Genomic DNA, 17,950 nt, shown 5'->3' on the forward strand with positions numbered 1-17,950 from the left:
TCTCCCAAAAAACAAAAGCCCAGGGCCAGATGGCTTCCCAGGGGAATTCTACCAAACATTTCAAGAAGAATTAATACCTATTCTTCTGAAACTGTTCCAAAAAATAGAAATGGAAGGAAAACTTCCCAACTCATTTTATGAGGCCAGCATTACCTTGATCCCAAAACCAGACAAAGACCCCATCAAAAAGGAGAATTACAGACCAATATCCCTGATGAACATGGATGCAAAAATTCTCACCAAAATACTAGCCAATAGGATCCAACAGTACATTAAAAGGATTATTCACCATGACCAAGTGGGATTTATCCCTGGGCTGCAAGGTTGGTTCAACATCCGCAAATCAATCAATGTGATACAATACATTAACAAAAGAAAGAACAAGAATCATATGATCCTCTCAATAGATGCAGAAAAAGCATTTGACAAAGCATCCTTTCTTGATCAAAACTCTTCAGAGTATAGGGATAGAGGGTACATACCTCAATATCATAAAAGCCATCTATGAAAAACCTACAGCGAATATCATTCTCAATGGGGAAAAAGTGAGAGCTTTCCCCCTAAGGTCAGGAACGCGGCAGGGATGTCCACTATCACCACTGCTATTCAACATAGTATTGGAAGTCCTAGCCACAGCAATCAGACAACAAAAAGAAATCAAAGGCATCCAAATCGGCAAGGAAGAAGTCAAACTCTCACTCTTTGCAGATGATATGATACTTTATGTGGAAAACCCAAAAGACTCCACCCCAAAACTGCTAGAACTCATACAGGAATTCAGTCAAGTGGCAGGATATAAAATCAATGCACAGAAGTCAGTGGCATTCCTATACACCAACAACAAGACAGAAGAAAGAGAAATTAAGGAGTCGATCCCATTTACAATTGCACCCAAAACCATAAGATACCTAGGAATAAATCTAACCAAAGAGACAAAGGATCTGTACTCAGAAAACTATAAAATACTCATGAAAGAAATTGAGGAAGACACAAAGAAATGGAAAAATGTTCCATGCTCATGGATTGGAAGAACAAATATTGTGAAGATGTCAATGCTACCTAGAGCAATCTACACATTCAATGCAATCCCCATCAAAATACCATCCACTTTTTTCAAAGAAATGGAACAAATAATCCTAAAATTTGTATGGAACCAGAAAAGACCCCGCATAGCCAGAGGAATGTTGAAAAAGAAAAGCAAAGCCGGCGGCATCACAATTCCGGACTTCCAGCTCTATTACAAAGCTGTCATCATCAAGACAGCATGGTACTGGCACAAAAACAGACACATAGATCAATGGAACAGAATAGAGAGCCCAGAAATGGACCCTCAACTCTATGGTCAACTCATCTTTGACAAAGCGGGAAAGAATGTCCAATGGAACAAAGACAGTCTCTTCAACAAATGGTGTTGGGAAAATTGGATAGCCACATGCAGAAGAATGAAACTGGACCATTTCCTTACACCACACACAAAAATAGACTCCAAATGGTTGAAAGACCTCAATGTGAGACAGGAGTCCATCAAAATCCTAAAGGAGAACACAGGCAGCAACCTCTTTGACCTCAGCCGAAGCAACTTCTTCCTAGAAACATCGCCAAAGGCAAGGGAGGCAAGGGCAAAAATGAACTATTGGGACTTCATCAAGATAAAAAGCTTTTGCAAAGCAAAGGAAACAGTCAACAAAACCAAAAGACAACCAACAGAATGGGAGAAGATATTTGCAAATGACATATCAGATCAAGGGCTAGTATCCAAAATCTATAAAGAACTCATCAAACTCAACACCCAAAGAACAAAGAATCCAATCAAGAAATGGGCAGAAGACATGAAAAGACATTTTTCCAAAGAAGACATCCAAATGGCCAACAGACACATGAAGAAGTGCTCAGTATCGCTCGGCATCAGGGAAATCCAAATCAAAACCTCAATGAGATACCACCTCACACCAGTCAGAATGGCTAAAATTAACAAGTCAGGAAATGACAGATGTTGGCGGGGATGCGGAGAAAGGGGAACCCTCCTACACTGTTGGTGGGAATGCAAGCTGGTGCAGCCACTCTGGAAAACTGTATGGAGGTTCCTCAAAAAGTTGAAAATAGAGCTACCATATGATCCAGCAATTGCACTACTGGGTATTTACCCCAAAGATACAAAAGTAGGGATCCGAAGGGGTACGTGCACCCCGATGTTTATAGCAGCAATGTCCACAATAGCCAAACTGTGGAAAGAGCCAAGATGTCCATCAACAGATGAATGGATAAAGAAGATCTGGTATATATATACAATGGAATATTATGCAGCCATCAAAAGGAACGAGATCTTGCCATTTGCAACGATGTGGATGGAACTGGAGGGTATTTTGTTGAGTGAAATAAGTCAAACAGAGAAAGACATGTATCATATGATCTCACTGATATGAGGAATTCTTAATCTCAGGAAACAAACTGAGGGTTGCTGGAGTGGGGGGTGGGGTGGGAAGGATGGGGTGACTGGGTGATAGACACTGGGGAGGGTATGTGCTCTGGTAAGCGCTGTGAATTTTGCAAGACTGTTGAATCTCAGATCTGTACCTCTGAAACAAATAATGCAATATATGTTAAGAAAAAAAAAAAAAAAGAAGAAGAAGAAGGTAGCGGGAGGGGAAGAATGAAGCGGGGGAAATCGGAGGGGTAGACGAACCATGAGAGACGATGGACTCTGAAAAACAAACAGGGTTCTAGAGGGGAGGGGGGTGGGAGGATGGGTTAGCCTGGTGGTGGGTACTGAGGAGGGCACGTTCTGCATGGAGCACTGGGTGTTATGCACAAACAATGAATCATGGAACACTTCATCTAAAACTAATGATGTAATGTATGGGGATTAACATAAGAATAAAAAAAAATTTAAAAAAAAAAAAAAGAAATTTCTGAACAAGAATACTTGTTTTATAACAACTCGAAGAAATATTAATAAACAAATGCTGTTCTCCTCTATTACGATATATACTGTACTCACTAAAATATTCCTTAAACAGCAGGTATATAAATCACACCCTACTAAATGGCATTTGGTCCAATGAAGACATTTTTTCATTATTAATAGAAACTGAATTTTATGCCACATTCATGACAGTAACTGTAGCAATATCTTATACTCTATCAATGATAAGTTTTGGTACAGTGAGTTTAAGATGCCATTGAACTTTCAACAAGCTTCTCATATTCCTGACGTTCTTCCATGCATGCTTCCCAGAAGAGCGGAGGGAGGCAGACAAAAATGTGATGTCAATGAAGTTATGAACTTTGGAAAAAATACACTAACTATGAACATTATATGATTTGTTAATACATTAAGAGTCAGAAATTGGGAATACCTAGAATTCATGTTAATACGAGCCAAAATTTAAAAAATAAAAAGGCTCCCTAAGATGCTCATGGCTCATCACCCAAAAGCTTTTTTTTTTTTTTAAAGATTTTATTTATTCATTTGAGACACAGAGATACAGAGAGAGAGAGAGAGCATGAGCAAGGAGAGAAGCAGAGGGAGAGGGAGAAGCAGGCTCCCCGCTGAGCCAGGAGCCCGATGCGGGGCTCGATCCCAGGACCCTGGGATCATGACCTGAGCCGAAGGCAGACGCTTAACCATCTGAGCCACCCAGGCGCCCCTTTCACCCAAAAGCTTTTAATACTGAAACTCTACTGAATGAAAATTAAAAAATTAAAATTATGAACTCATCCATCCACCCCTCTCCCCCCCCTCAAAAAAAAAACACTCCTGGAAGAGCTTTTTATTCAAGATAAAACCAGTTCACTGTTTTATCCATGTTGCTAAGGCAAATGGCCTTTGAATAACTAGTATTTCCATTCAAAGTATGTTTGTATAAGTAGTAAATTTTTTTCAGTGCTATTTCCAAACTTCAGCAAATTTAATATGGTCACTTTTTCCCCCTTGAAAGCCCAGATTTTAACAGTTAAAGTGATGGGTCATATTTTTTACATATCAGAAAGTGAGGAAATATTTTTAAAAAGCAGGACTTCTTAATATTTATTTCTAAGTTTCCATAGATTTATGTCCTGAATTGCAATGAATACATACAAATAATTGCATATAGTCATTATTTGAATTTGCATTTAAAGCGGTTTCACATACTAAAACACAAGGCTATCCAATCAAATGATAATAATTTATATTGAAAATAACAAAAGAATTTATTTGGTAATCTTTTGTGTGTGATTGCTTAAATGACTTTAAGGTTTTAATTAAAACTTCCTTTGTAGAGATCTACGATACTTCCATAATTTAGTTCACTATGGTAATTTGAGGAGAGGAGAAAAATTATTACTAATTAATTTTAAAGCTATTTCCATTGGTGCCTTTATTTACTACCCTTTTAGCTCAGAATTCAGAAATTATTTTTTTCTAAGATAGAGTAGAATTGGACAAAGAAATAAACAATCAGTTTTGTTTTTCTTAAGACTTTTCACGATTGAATGAAACTCTATTTTAGGGAAACAAAAATGTGATCCTGACTACACATTTAAATCCTCACTTTTATAGGATTTACCTAATCTTGGGCATTTCATTCATCAACACCTGGCAGATACCCCAACAAAACCTGTAAATCATAGATTATAAAACTCTAGATCTCTATTGCTACCTTTGTGGTATAAATCATTTGCAAATCATTAACACATCACTTAACATCCAAATCTATATCAGTTTAGATCAATTCCATTGAGACAGCACCATCTGACACCTAATAATTAAAATTATAGATAAGTCAAAAGTACATAACCCCCTAACGATACAATGTGATTATTTTTAGAAAAGATACATGAATTTGTGTGTGTTTCAAAAACATATGACATAAAAATCCCAAGGGACCTATATTTTTTATTCTGGTGTTTTATATATATATATTTTTTTTTTCCTAAGACAGGGAGAGAGAGGAGGCGGCAGAAGGAGAGGAAAAGGGAGAATCTCAAGTAGACTCTGTGCTGAGTGAGGAGCCCAATGTAGGGCTCAATCCCAGAACCCTGAGATCATGACCTGAGACAAAATCAAGAGTCAGAGGCTCAACCGATTGAGTCACACAGGTGCCCTTAATTATAAATTATGCTTTAGGTAAAGTAGACATCTATTTCATTATAACAAGTAGTTGAAATGTCCACTTTTAAGAACACACAAATAAGTTTTTCTATAGAGATTCTTTCCCAATCCACATGAAATATGATCACCTGCAAGTCAGTAAGGCTTAATCTAACTGAAAGTCAAATGGAATTTAAGATAAACTTGCATTTTAAAAACATGCATGGAGCGCCTGGGTGGCTCAGATGGTTAAGCGTCTGCCTTCGGCTCAGGTCATGATCTCAGGGTCCTGGGATCGAGTCCCGCATCGGGCTCCCTGCTCCTTGGGAGCCTGCTTCTCCCTCTGCCTTTCTCTCTCGCTCTGTCTCTCATGAATAAAATAAATAAATAAATAAATAATAAAAAAAATTAAAAAAAAACATGCATGCATTTAATGCATATGTACATATACATATTTAAGTTAGAAGAGAAGGTTTTAAATTTTATTTTTTTAAATACTATTATTTTTTTAAGTAATCTCTATACCCAAGGGGCTCAAACTCACAACCCTGAGATTGAGTCGCATGCTCTACTGACTGAGCCAGCCAGGTGCCCCAAGTTAGAAGAGAAGGTTGAATTAAGTTACAGATGAACAGAGTAAGAAGTGATAAAACTGTACAAATAAGCAGGGTGAAAAAATCTTATATATTTACAAATAATAATGCACTATTTGGTTAGTTAGACATTTTTGATGTTGGAAGCTCTGAGTATATAAATTCAAATGTTTTCCCCAAGGCCCCAATACATTGTACATTATAGAGGAAATTCCTTCCATATTCTATTTTGTAATTGTTAGGATTCTTTGTATGCAAGCTACATAACCCAAATCTGGTTAACCTGAGCAACAGAAAGTATATATTAGATTTATGTAAAGGTGCTAGAAGAACTGAAAGGAAGCTGAGAAACCTTACATCAGAAAAGATCAAAACTGTGCGCCGCACTGATCTAGGAGGCAGAAAGGAGGGTTCAGTTTACCCCTGGCACTGCTAAACCTGACTTTTCCCTGTGTCATCAGGTCAAGATTCATGACCCATTAAGACAGCAAAGTGACTTGGTGAAATGAAAATCAAATTCTCTGACAAAGTCCTCTACCTTCTTTCTTGATCTCATGACTACATTTCTCAGCTTCCCCTTCCCCCCTCACATGGCCATGCGACTGGATTCTCCTTTTGTGTGAGCGATGTGGGCCCATTCCCAGGCTACTCTTGCTGCTCCAGTACCTGCTCCCCGATCCCGTCTGTAGCTAGAACACAGGGGTACTTGAAGCTTAGCTTGTTCAAATAGACAAGAACAAGGCCCTAGTGCATGATGGGTAAATAAGAGGGGAATACCCTAGATCTCTGAATGACCTTGTAAATCAGAACCAGCCAAGCTATCATGTGGGAGAGAAATATCTTTTTTTTTTTTTTTAAGGATTTTATTGCTTTATTTGAGAAAGAGAAAGAGGGAGAGGGAGAGAGAGAGAGAGCGCATGAGCAGGGGGAGGAGCAGAGGGAGAAGGAGAAGCAGACTCCTCGCTGAGCAGGGAGCCCAACGTGGGGCTCAACCCCAGGACCCTGAGATCATGACCTGAGCCGGAGGCAGATGCTTAACTGACTGAGCCACCCAGGCGCCCCAAGAAATATCTTCTTTCAACAACTGCATTATTGTAGGTCTAGTCTTAGCCCAACAACACCACTATCTAGCTTGGGTTATATATGCTATAGCTGGGAATATATTTTTTAAAAAAGGCATTCGACTAAAATAACAACAACTGTTGGCAAGGACGTGGTAAAAAGGAACCGTCACACTTGCACACTGGTCGTGAGAATGCAAACTGGCATAGCCATTGTGAAAAACAGTATGGAAGTTCCTCAAAAAATTAAAAAGAGAGCTACCATATGATGCAGTAATTCCACTATCGCGTATTTACCCAAAGGAAACAAAAACACTAATTGGAAAAGGTACATGCACCCCTATGTTTACTGGAGAATTATTTACAACAGCCAAATTATGGAAACAACCCCAGTGTCCACCAATAGATAAATGGATGAATGTGGTATATATAGATGATGGAATATTAGTCATAAAAAAGAATGAAATCTTGCCATTTGCAGCGACATGGATGGATCTAGAGGATTTAATGCTAAGGGAAATAAGTCAGAGTAAGAAAAATACCATACAATTTCACTCATATGTATAATCTAAGAAACAAAACTAACCAAGAAAAAAAGAGACAAACCAAAACACAGACACATAGAGAATTGACGGTTACCAGAGGAAGGTGGGTGGGAGGATGGGTGAAATAGATAGAGGGGATTAAGAGCACACTCATCATGATGAGCACTGAGTAACAGAAAGAACTGCTGAATTACTTTACTGTACACCTGAAATTAATAAAACACTGCATGTTAATTGTATATACATATATGTGTACATATGTACGAATATGTATTAAATGATCTTCAAAAGAGAATGTTGAATTACGTGTGTATTATTTGTGAAGTGAATATACCAGAGAAAAATGAATTTACACTGAATCTATAGAAGCTATATGATTGCACATGTCAACGTGGATAAATTTCAAAACAGAATATTGAAACAAAAGCAAAGCGAAGAATGATCCACTTAGCAGGTACCTTAAAAAATTTCCAAAATTTAAAAATCCTATTGCCTTGTTCTTGAATCATATACATGAGATGGCAGTAAAAATACATGCAGAAGAATGACACATACCAGATTTAGTACAGTTTATAACAGTGTGTGTGTGTGTTTAGTGAAGCAATCAAAGGAATAAATGGGATTTTGCAGTGTTTTTATCATTTTTTTTTCCTGGAAAATTGAGTATATGGTTATTTTTTTTTTCATATTATCCTCTGTGTCTTTCAATGTGAAATAGTTGATCACTCAAAACAGAGAAAATGGTATATCATGCTGGAGATAGTAGCTATGGACAGAACTTTAAGAAATTTTGCCCCAAAAGAGGGGAGGGATAAAAATGAGCTAGTAAGTACAAAGAGACAGGATTAGGTTGGTTGGTTTGTTTTGGGGGCTTTCTTGGTTTTTTTTGGAGGGGAGGAGCATGTTTGTATGCCTAAAGTTGTGACCCTTTTTAAAAATGAATTCTTCAATATGTGGAGAAGAGGACTCCAGAGAGTAAGGAGACATCCTACCGTAGATAGGAACATGGGCCCTGTATTGACCAACCCAACAAGGCTGCACAAAATGGTAGAAGGGTAAGGTCCTTCAGTGAAACTGAAGAACCCTGGGCTAGAAAAAAAGCAGCTGTCTTGGATAATTAGTACAGAATGGATGGTTAGAATGGAAGGGAAAAGGGCCCATGTTCATATCTACGTTTCACTAAAGACACACACACACACAGTTACAAACTGTACTAAATCTGGCATGTGTCATTCTTCTGCATGTATTTTTACTGCCATCTCATGTATATGATCCAAGAACAAGGCAATAGGATTTTTAAATTTTGGAAAATTTTTAAGGTACCTGCTGAGTGGATCATTCTTCACTTTGCTTTTGTTTCAATGTTCTGTTTTGAAATTTACCCACGTTGACATGTGCAATCATACAGCTTCTATAAATTCAGTGTAAATTCATTTTCTCTCTGGTATATTCACTTCACAAATATTACACACGTAATTCAACATTCTCTTTTATTCATACAAATGTACACATATATGCATATACTTATATAAGCATATTATATCTACAATTTTATATATGTAATTATAGCTATCAACATTTTGGCATCTTGTACATAATTTTTGTGCATGTTTGAATTTTTCATGGTGTTGTTTAGAAATTGAATATTCATGTCTTTCATCAACTCTAGAAAAGCTTCGTGCATTATCTCTTTGAGTCACACTTCCCATTCTGTAATTCTATAAATTTGTGCTCATCTTTTATCCTCACATTTCAATTTACTATGTCTCTATCACCCAGTTTGTAAACTCACTTCTCAGCTGTGTATACAAGCTAACCTCCAGTTTAATCCAGCCACTGCATTTGAAATAATCTATATGTAATTTTTTTTAATGTAAATTTCTCATTTCTCTTTGTTTCTGTTTAAATCTGCCTTGTCTTTTCTTGATCTGGTGTATTCCCTATGTGCTTGTTTCCCCTTTCCTTTCTTTGATAATGTAAATATACTCATTAGAGTCCACAGGTGCTAATTCAATGACTGCAAATAGGGGGTTGTTTCTGTTGGTTCTTTTGCTGACCCCTGCTCCTGGAAACTTTTCTTCTCATGTGATTTGAATTAGGCTGTGAAAGCATCTTAGTGTGTGTTCCTCTACAGTATTTATTTTTGTTTTGCCAGGTGTTCTAGGTTATTTTAAACCCTGCACCAATCATTAATTTTTTAGCTTCAAGTTTCCGGCAAAACACAGAAACTGCATATTTGAACATTAAATTGAAAGCAGGTCTGTTGTTATCAATTCTTAGTTGTGATTTTTATCCTTTTTAGCAGTCAAGTGAAGACAGACAAGATTTCATATTGTCTCTTTGACAGTGCCCAGAATTATTTTCAATTACATTTCTTCACTGAGATTGTAGCCATTCAATAAAACTGGTTGAGAGAATTTCAGTAAAATCTTCATGCTTCACACAAGTTCAAAATCCTATCTCTTCCCCCACACCACCAATATGATAATTAACAAAGGTCTATCTGATATTGAGACTGGCAGTGCCCCCAGGACAGTTGAAGCCAGAGAAACCTCTCACTATTCTGGCTTTCCAGCTCACCTTCATTGTTGGCCCGGAGGAATTTCTCTTATTTTCTAGCTAGTTCATCTGTATCTTTAAAATAATATTCATTGTCTATTATCCATCACTTTTTTATTTTTTTTATTTATTTATTTTTTTTTTTTAAGATTTTATTTATTTATTTGAGAGAGAGAGAGTGAGAGACAGAGAGCATGAGAGGGGGGAGGGTCAGAGGGAGAAGCAGACTCCCCACCGAGCAGGGAGCCAGACGCGGGACTCGATCCCGGGACTCCAGGATCATGACCCGAGCCGAAGGCAGTCGCCTAACCAACTGAGCCACCCAGGCGCCCCCATCACTTTTTTAAAAGAAGTTTTATAGATTGCTTTTCCATGTTAGCACTATAAGGTCTTTCTACTATGAAATGTAATTGAATATATAAGCGTAAGAAGAAATAGTCATTAAAAAACCCTATTCAATTTTTATAGCATCATATACTAATTTTGTTTAAATTGTTTTTATACAAACATAGCATGTACTAGTCTTTTAAAATCATTTCAGTTGTGAGTTGCTGTAATTGCAATACTCAAATCTCTTACAGATACTGAAAACATACACAAACTATTATTGATATTACTGGCAATTAAATGAATACATGAAGAAAAAGAATTTTGATTTAGTTGAATGTGGGAGTAAGGTAATATGATTCTATGCAAATAAAGAAAACTTCAAAGAGTTTCTGAAGAATATATGAAAAATAAATCATTACCCAAAGCTAAAGAATATTATTTAATAAAGGTACTGCTCCTAAATGCTACAGCCAAAGGGACACACAAGAAATGATAGAATGATAAAGAATGGGAAAGCACAATAAGCCAAATATTTTAAAACAAACAAAAACTTGGTTGTAATGGCTTTATCACCAAGTTCTACATGAACCTAGAGCAAGTAACTAAATCATTTTGATAATCAGATTCCTTAACTGTCATAATCTCATGGTCCTATGGTGAGAACAGGGCATTGTCTTATATATTTTCCCTTGATAGAATAGTCATAAACTGGCCTTAAGGTGAAGAGTAGCCATTCCACCCGAGTTAATGAGATTATCACCCCACAGAAATGCCAAATTACTTACAGTAACTAAGCATTACTGATTTTTAAAGAAATATAAGTCAATATATTCTCAAATGATAAAGATTAGATCTATACTTATTTTCATAATAGTTATAATACCTAACATTTTACCTCAAATACCAATACTTCATATTATCTTAAATTTGGCCAAAGATATACTGGGAGCTGGATTTGCTTCACCAATTACTTTGACCATAACATTTCACCCCAAATATTCATTTCTCCTCTTGCACAGGTTACCATTAATTAATAGCCACACAATGCTATCAAAAAACAAAACAAATCAAAAAAACATGATCACAACTATATGACATTCAGCAATTGTCCTCATATCTGGACTTGACAACTGAGCAACTTAGTTCTGGTTCAAATGCTTCTCATCAATGTTTGTGAAAAGTTGAGGCAATGAAACTGTGAGTCCAGAGAGACCAAATGGCCAAAGACTGCAGAACAGGCTACGCAAGAGCTGCAACAGGAAGAATTCTAAGGATCTACTGAGAATTTCTTCGAGTATTAAGCAAACTAACGAAGAGTTCATGCAGACGCCTGCAGTCAGAAAAAGAGCCAAATGAGAAGATTAGGTGCTACATGCTTAGTGCTCACACTGAGTCTGGAATAACACCTGTTCCCACCAACCATGTTGAAAATTGAGAATTCACAATTTTGGGTTCAGATGCAAGGACAGTTTTGCTCCAAGTTTGGGGAATAATCAGGCCTGGACTAAACACAACTTCCACCTAAGACATCTTAAACACCAGACCCCAAATGACTCAAAGTGTTTCCAAGAAATTTAAGTGTGTCCCAGAACAAATCTCAAGGTATTTAAATGAAAACAAAGTTTCCAGCATCCAACAATATAAAACTTAAAATGTTTGGAATCCAGTCAAATATTACCAGACATACAAAGAAACAAGAAATGACCGATATTAAGAGTGAGGAGGGAAATCAGTCAAAACAGACTGACACAGATGTTAGAATTAGCAAGTAAGGTCATTAAAACAGTAACTGTATTTCACATGGTTAACAAATTAATTAGAGACATGAAATAAATAAAAAGACCTAAAATGGACTTTGAGAGATAAAAACTGTAATATAGGAGATGATGAACACACTGGATAGGATTAATGGCAAATTAGACATGTAAAGGAAAAGATAGTTGAAGATATAGCAATATGAATGATCCAAATAAAATAGAAAATAAAATTTTTTAAATGAACAAAGCATCATTGATCAGTGGCACAACTTCAAATGGTCCACTATATAAGCAACCGGAGACCCCCTAAGGGGAGCAGTAAGAGAGACAAAGACACACTGGAGGAAATGGCTGAAAACTTTCCACATATGATAAACTATAAACCTACAGACCCACAAATCTCAATAAATGCAAAAACAAGATGAAACTGCAGATAATCACAATAATCAAATTGTGCAAAATCAATGATAAAAAGAATATTTTATGTCATATTTCAAAAACACACATGAGGTAGGTAGCTTCTAAAAAAAAAATCCCAACGTTCTAGGGCTTATGATATATGAGCCTTTATATGTAGCCTGCACACAGTGACTTGCTTCTGACAAATACCTGGCCATCCCTTTTAGACACACTTCAGTACATGCCACTGACTCCAAGCACGAATATGGTCATCTTGTCACCTAGGCTGATCCACAAGAAATATATACCAAGTCTATCCCACCAAGAAAGGGACTGGCTAATGATCACTCTTTTTTTTTTTTTTTAAGATTTTATTTATTTTAGAGAGAGACAATGCATGTGAGCAGGGAGAGTAGCACTGGAGAGGGAAAGGAAGAGAATCTCCAGCAGACTGTGCTGAGTGAAGAGCCCAACATGGCGCTTGATCCCATGACCCTGAAATCATGACATGAGCCAAAACCAAGAGCCAGACGCTTAACTGACTGAGCCACCCAGGTGCCCCTAATGATCACTCTTAAGACTATTTCTGCACTGAAGCAGCAAGTCAAAGCAACAACAAAACTTCCATTTGTCTAGCATGTCTTTCATTCAGGATGATAGCCATAGGGAGAGAGGAAAACAAAAGATAATTAGCTTTTACGGCAACTTAGTCAGTTGCTCCTATTCACATAGTAAACTAAGCAAGTCCCTTGAAGATTATTTTTCTTATTTAAAGTCATTCATTGCCATTAGGATGTCTCCAATCTCCCAGGAATAGCTACATGCTTTACAAAATGTTCTCCATAATCTGTACTGTGTGTTAAATAATAATTATAAACACTAATAAATTAACACACTCACTGGCTGTCTTACACCTTTGCATGCTATTTTAATATGCACTGCACTTAATGACTTCTTAGAGAATAATATCAGAATAAAAGAACAGTCATTACCTTCTGTCCTTGAATATATTAGAATAAAATACTTAATAATCATATGAAACTGTACTGGGCTGTGTGTATGTATGTTTGACATCAACTATTAACTTGATCTGATAATGTAGTTTTGTAAATCTATCATTGTTCATGTACCCTCAATCTATCCTCAGAGCTATATGTACCTCCGTTTGAAAAATCACTTTTATAAAATTTGCCAGTCTTCTAAAGTAATATCAAATATACAAAGAATTTCCAAGTATAAACAAATTCAATTTAATGACTTAATAGAGTATCAATATTTTACTTCATATTACACTCTTCTAGCAGTTCCTATATCTTTACATCCCATAAATTGGCAATACTAGCATCTCTTACCCAGAAGCTCAGTTATGTTTGTATAAATTCTTGTGCAACATAATTACTAAAAGATCTCCCAAGATGAGATGGGGGAAAATACTCAAAAGCATCTTGGAGAAATGTAACAAATACTTTGTGTGTTTGTTCTTACAAGGTCAAAATCCAGTATGTGAAAATGATATCACATTAGTTCTCTTCAAGGTCATGATTAGAACATCAAAGTCTGTGGAAAAACAGAAACATTTGCATTTCATATGAAGTGTGATCAATAATCGGTGCATCTATTACATGGCTCGTAAGATAAGCAAGGATTGCTGAAGAGTTACTACCCGTTTGATAAAAAAGAAATATTTACTGAAATGGAATAATGTATGGTGATCCCATTTCATGTTGCTAAACCAGGCAAGCATTAGTAAACGAACCCTCTAGACAGAAAAGACAATATTTTAACACAGTTATAGGATGATATAATCCCAGAAAAATATGAATTCATGTTATAGGAAGGAAACCTAGCTGCCATGTTCTCATTCTAGGGATGACACTCTTTATGCAGGGGATGTCAGGTCACTTCTCAAAGTCACACAGCTATTAGGGCCACAACCCGGAAAAGATCAGTTCTTAGATTTCCAATTCACTATTCTTTCCAGGTTGTCAATATATTTTAGAAACTTCATTTTGAGGATAAAATTTAAAACCAAAACAAGAATAAAAAACCTCCCACTCAGGGGCTTTGAGGTAAGACCCTTAGTTGAATCCAAAGGAAAAAAAAAAATCATTAGCCCAAGTGAGAAAAGGATAACCCTCCTCTTCCTGCTAAAATTTCTTCACATTTTGCTTTTGATCATTGCTAACAGAGCTCATTTGTACTGTTTCCTTTAATGTACCTTGCCTCATCCCATCTCTCCTCTAACTATGGAAGATTTTCAGGTTTTAAAATCAAGCCTTGAGCTAGTGAGGGCCAAGTAGATTGATAACTAAGCGGGATGCCTTATTAGCAGAGGCTGAAAATATTGAAAAAGCCCACAACATTCCAGCAAAGATTTCAGTGTTCATTTCTTCCCCTAGTTACAAAGTTACTTCTACTTTGTGGCCTAAATTGCTCTCTTGCTAGCTAAAGAAGCTTCTCATTAGCATGAAGCTATAAAATATTAACAGAGGAATTACTTCTTCTTTGGAACGAGACACCTTGAACAACTTGCTCAATATATTTCCAATTTATACTTCCTGGTTCATTGAAGAAACTGTCTATCCAAACAGCATTGGAAAGAAGGTGGAGAATCAGCCAAGGCAACATAAAAGAGCCCATAATCTATTGAAGAATAGGGTGCATTTCATCATGACAAACATTTTTACTGAAACCTTTGATCATAAACTTATACGGGCACAATTATTCCCAGAACAGCTGGAAGACTTGCTGAAGTGTTTACAAGGGTTACCCAATATTGCCAGTCGTGACAGATGTTTATTTTTTCTCCTCCTATTGAGTTGTCCAAATATGTATTTGCATGTATAAATTATTCCAACTATTATGGAAATAAATAAGATGTATCATGCTTGAAAATATGACATTTTATCTACAAAAAACAAAACAAAACAAATTCATGAGGAATATTTTAAAAATAATTGGATGTGGTTTTTCTTCCCAATTTTTTGCAGCTCTTGCCTTACATAGAGTAGAGGTGCAATGTTGTCTCAACAAATATAAAATGTACAAAGCAGAATTTTAAGAGAATAGATTGAAGTTCACTAAAGCATTAATTTAAATGTTCAAGGTCATTAGATTTCTTGAATGTTAACAAAATGTTCTGCTATAGCGGGCATCAACTATGGATAAATATACTCTTTTTTTAAAATTTTATTTTATTATGTTATTTTAATCACCATACATTACATCATTAGTTTTTGATGTAGTGTTCCATGGTTCATTGTTTAGGTATAACACCCAGTGCTCCCTGCAATACGCGCCCTCCTTAATACCCATCACCGGGCTAAACCATCCAAATACACTCTTTAGATTCAGATTTTTAACACGAACAGAAATCTGGCCTGTAGCGTATACAAAAGTCTTATAAATGCAGCCTTCTGTGGGAGCAAAGTACCAAGGGGATTGCCAAGTTTGTTTTTGCAACGGATTGTATTTGAGACTCTAATAAAGTATATTATGTTAGAAATTTTAATGAATGTTCTCAGAAATACATACTCTTCACTTTCTGTTTTAAATGTGTACTACATTGTTATTAAACAATGCTAATCTGATCTGCAAACATAGCTGGCACTGATCCTCTGTGAAAGCCAAGGTTCTCCTTTCTATGAAAAGTGAAACAAATTCTGAGGATCTTTTCTCATTACGTAAACATCCACCCTGGTAATGGAAATGCACCCAACATTTTATGCAGAGTTTAAATCCTCCCAATTTCAAGATCACAATGGTTGCCAAGTACTAGTCACGAGAGTCACTGCTAGATTTGATATCCAATGCAAGGCAGCCATACATGAAGACCAGAAACCAGGACCAACACTTACCTACTATTCTTCTTTCAAATCCAACGCAGCAAGATTTAAAAGAAATACTTCAAAGGAAATTCACTGTGATTAAAAGTAAGCCATTATAACCACTACACAGAAGTCCTCCACAAATTCCTTTCTTAAAGAAAAACTGTATCAGACATAAAATAAATCATAAACATTATCTATCTTACCTCCTCGCTGTCAGGGGAGAGACCAGATGCCAAGAGTCAACGCGTTCCCAGAGACAGTCTTCAACTGAGTGCAGTTTAGTTCTTTTGAACATAAAACTTTCCATCTACAAAAAGAGTTCAAACCATTTACAATCACACACACACACAATACTAACATGCATACATATGTGCCAATAATTACATAAACTGAATGAAATAACAAAATTTTTATTAAATGCCGTTTTCTTATAATATCCCAAACAGAAAAAATGTATTAAAATTCACTTTTTCTTGAGAAAGAAATTGGTTTTTTTGGCTTTTGTAAAATTTATTTATTTATTTATTTATTTATTTATTAGAGAGAGAGAGAAAGCATGCAAGTGGGGGGGGTAGGAGCAGAGGGAGAGGGCAACTCAAGCAGACACCTCAATCTCACGACCCTGAGATCAGGGCCTAAGCCAAAACTGAGTTGGATGCTTAACTGACTGAACCACCCAGGTACCCCAAGACATTGTTTTAAAAACACTCTCTAGAAATTTTGAAAACTACAGGAGGATACTCCTAAAATAAAAAAGTCAAGAAAATTAGATCATTTAATGTTATCTCTAGGATGCTGATCTCAAAGGATTATAATGGATTTAGAGGGAGGAGCAAGATGGCGGAGGAGTAGGAGACCTAAATTTCGTCTGGTCTCAGGAATTCAGCTGGATAGGGATCAAACCATTCTGAACATCTATGAACTCAACAGGAGATTGAAGAAAAGAAGAGCAGCAACTCTCTGAAAAGAAAAGCGACCACTTTCTGGAAGGTAGGACGTGCGGAGAAGTGAATCCGAGCTGATATTCGGGAAGATAGATGGCGGGGGAGGGGGCCTCCATCGGCTGCTTCTGGCAAGTGATAGAGCAGCAGAGCACAAAATCAGAAATTTTAGAAGTCTGCTCCGCTGACGAACGTCGCTCCAGTGGCTAAGCGGGGGGTGGGGTGGGGGTGGGGGAACCCTCACTGGGACAGTGTGGTCTCAGGATCCTCGGGGTCACAGAAAGGCTGGGGGTGCCTGAGTGCGGCAGAGATCCCAGGTATCAGAGCAGGGAAGCCGGATGCAGAGACGGACCCGAACAGCGGGCTTTCAGCTCAGGGTTGCCATAAACCATGATCTGCAGCACAGTCGGGCCACTGCTCCTCCAGCAGGAACCCAACAAGCGGCAGATCTGGGGAGACTCCCCTTCCTCCCCCAGGAGGAGCGGCGTGAGAGCGCACTGGAGTTGGCTGGGTTTGGAGACTCCACACGGGGTCATGTGCCAGAGAGAGAAATGCTTGGTCACAGGCTGAGTGAGCATGGAGTGTGACTGGAGACCAGGAGATGGGAGTGATTGACTGCTTTTCTCTGGGGGCTCACTGAGGAGTGGGGCCCCAAGTTCTCGGCTCCTCTGGGGTGGAGATTAAGAGGCTGCCATTTTCACTCTTGTCCTCCAAAGCCCAACGGAAAGCTTGCAGGGAACAAAAGCTCCTGAGAGCAAACCCAAGCAGATTACTTAGCCCAGACCAGGCAAGGGCAGGGCACTTCCGCCTCCGGCAAAGATATTTGGGAACCACAGCAACAGGCCCCTCCCCCAGAAGATCAGC

This window comes from Neomonachus schauinslandi, chromosome 14 (genome assembly GCF_002201575.2).
Source record: "Neomonachus schauinslandi chromosome 14, ASM220157v2, whole genome shotgun sequence".
Classification (NCBI taxonomy): Eukaryota; Metazoa; Chordata; class Mammalia; order Carnivora; family Phocidae; genus Neomonachus; species Neomonachus schauinslandi.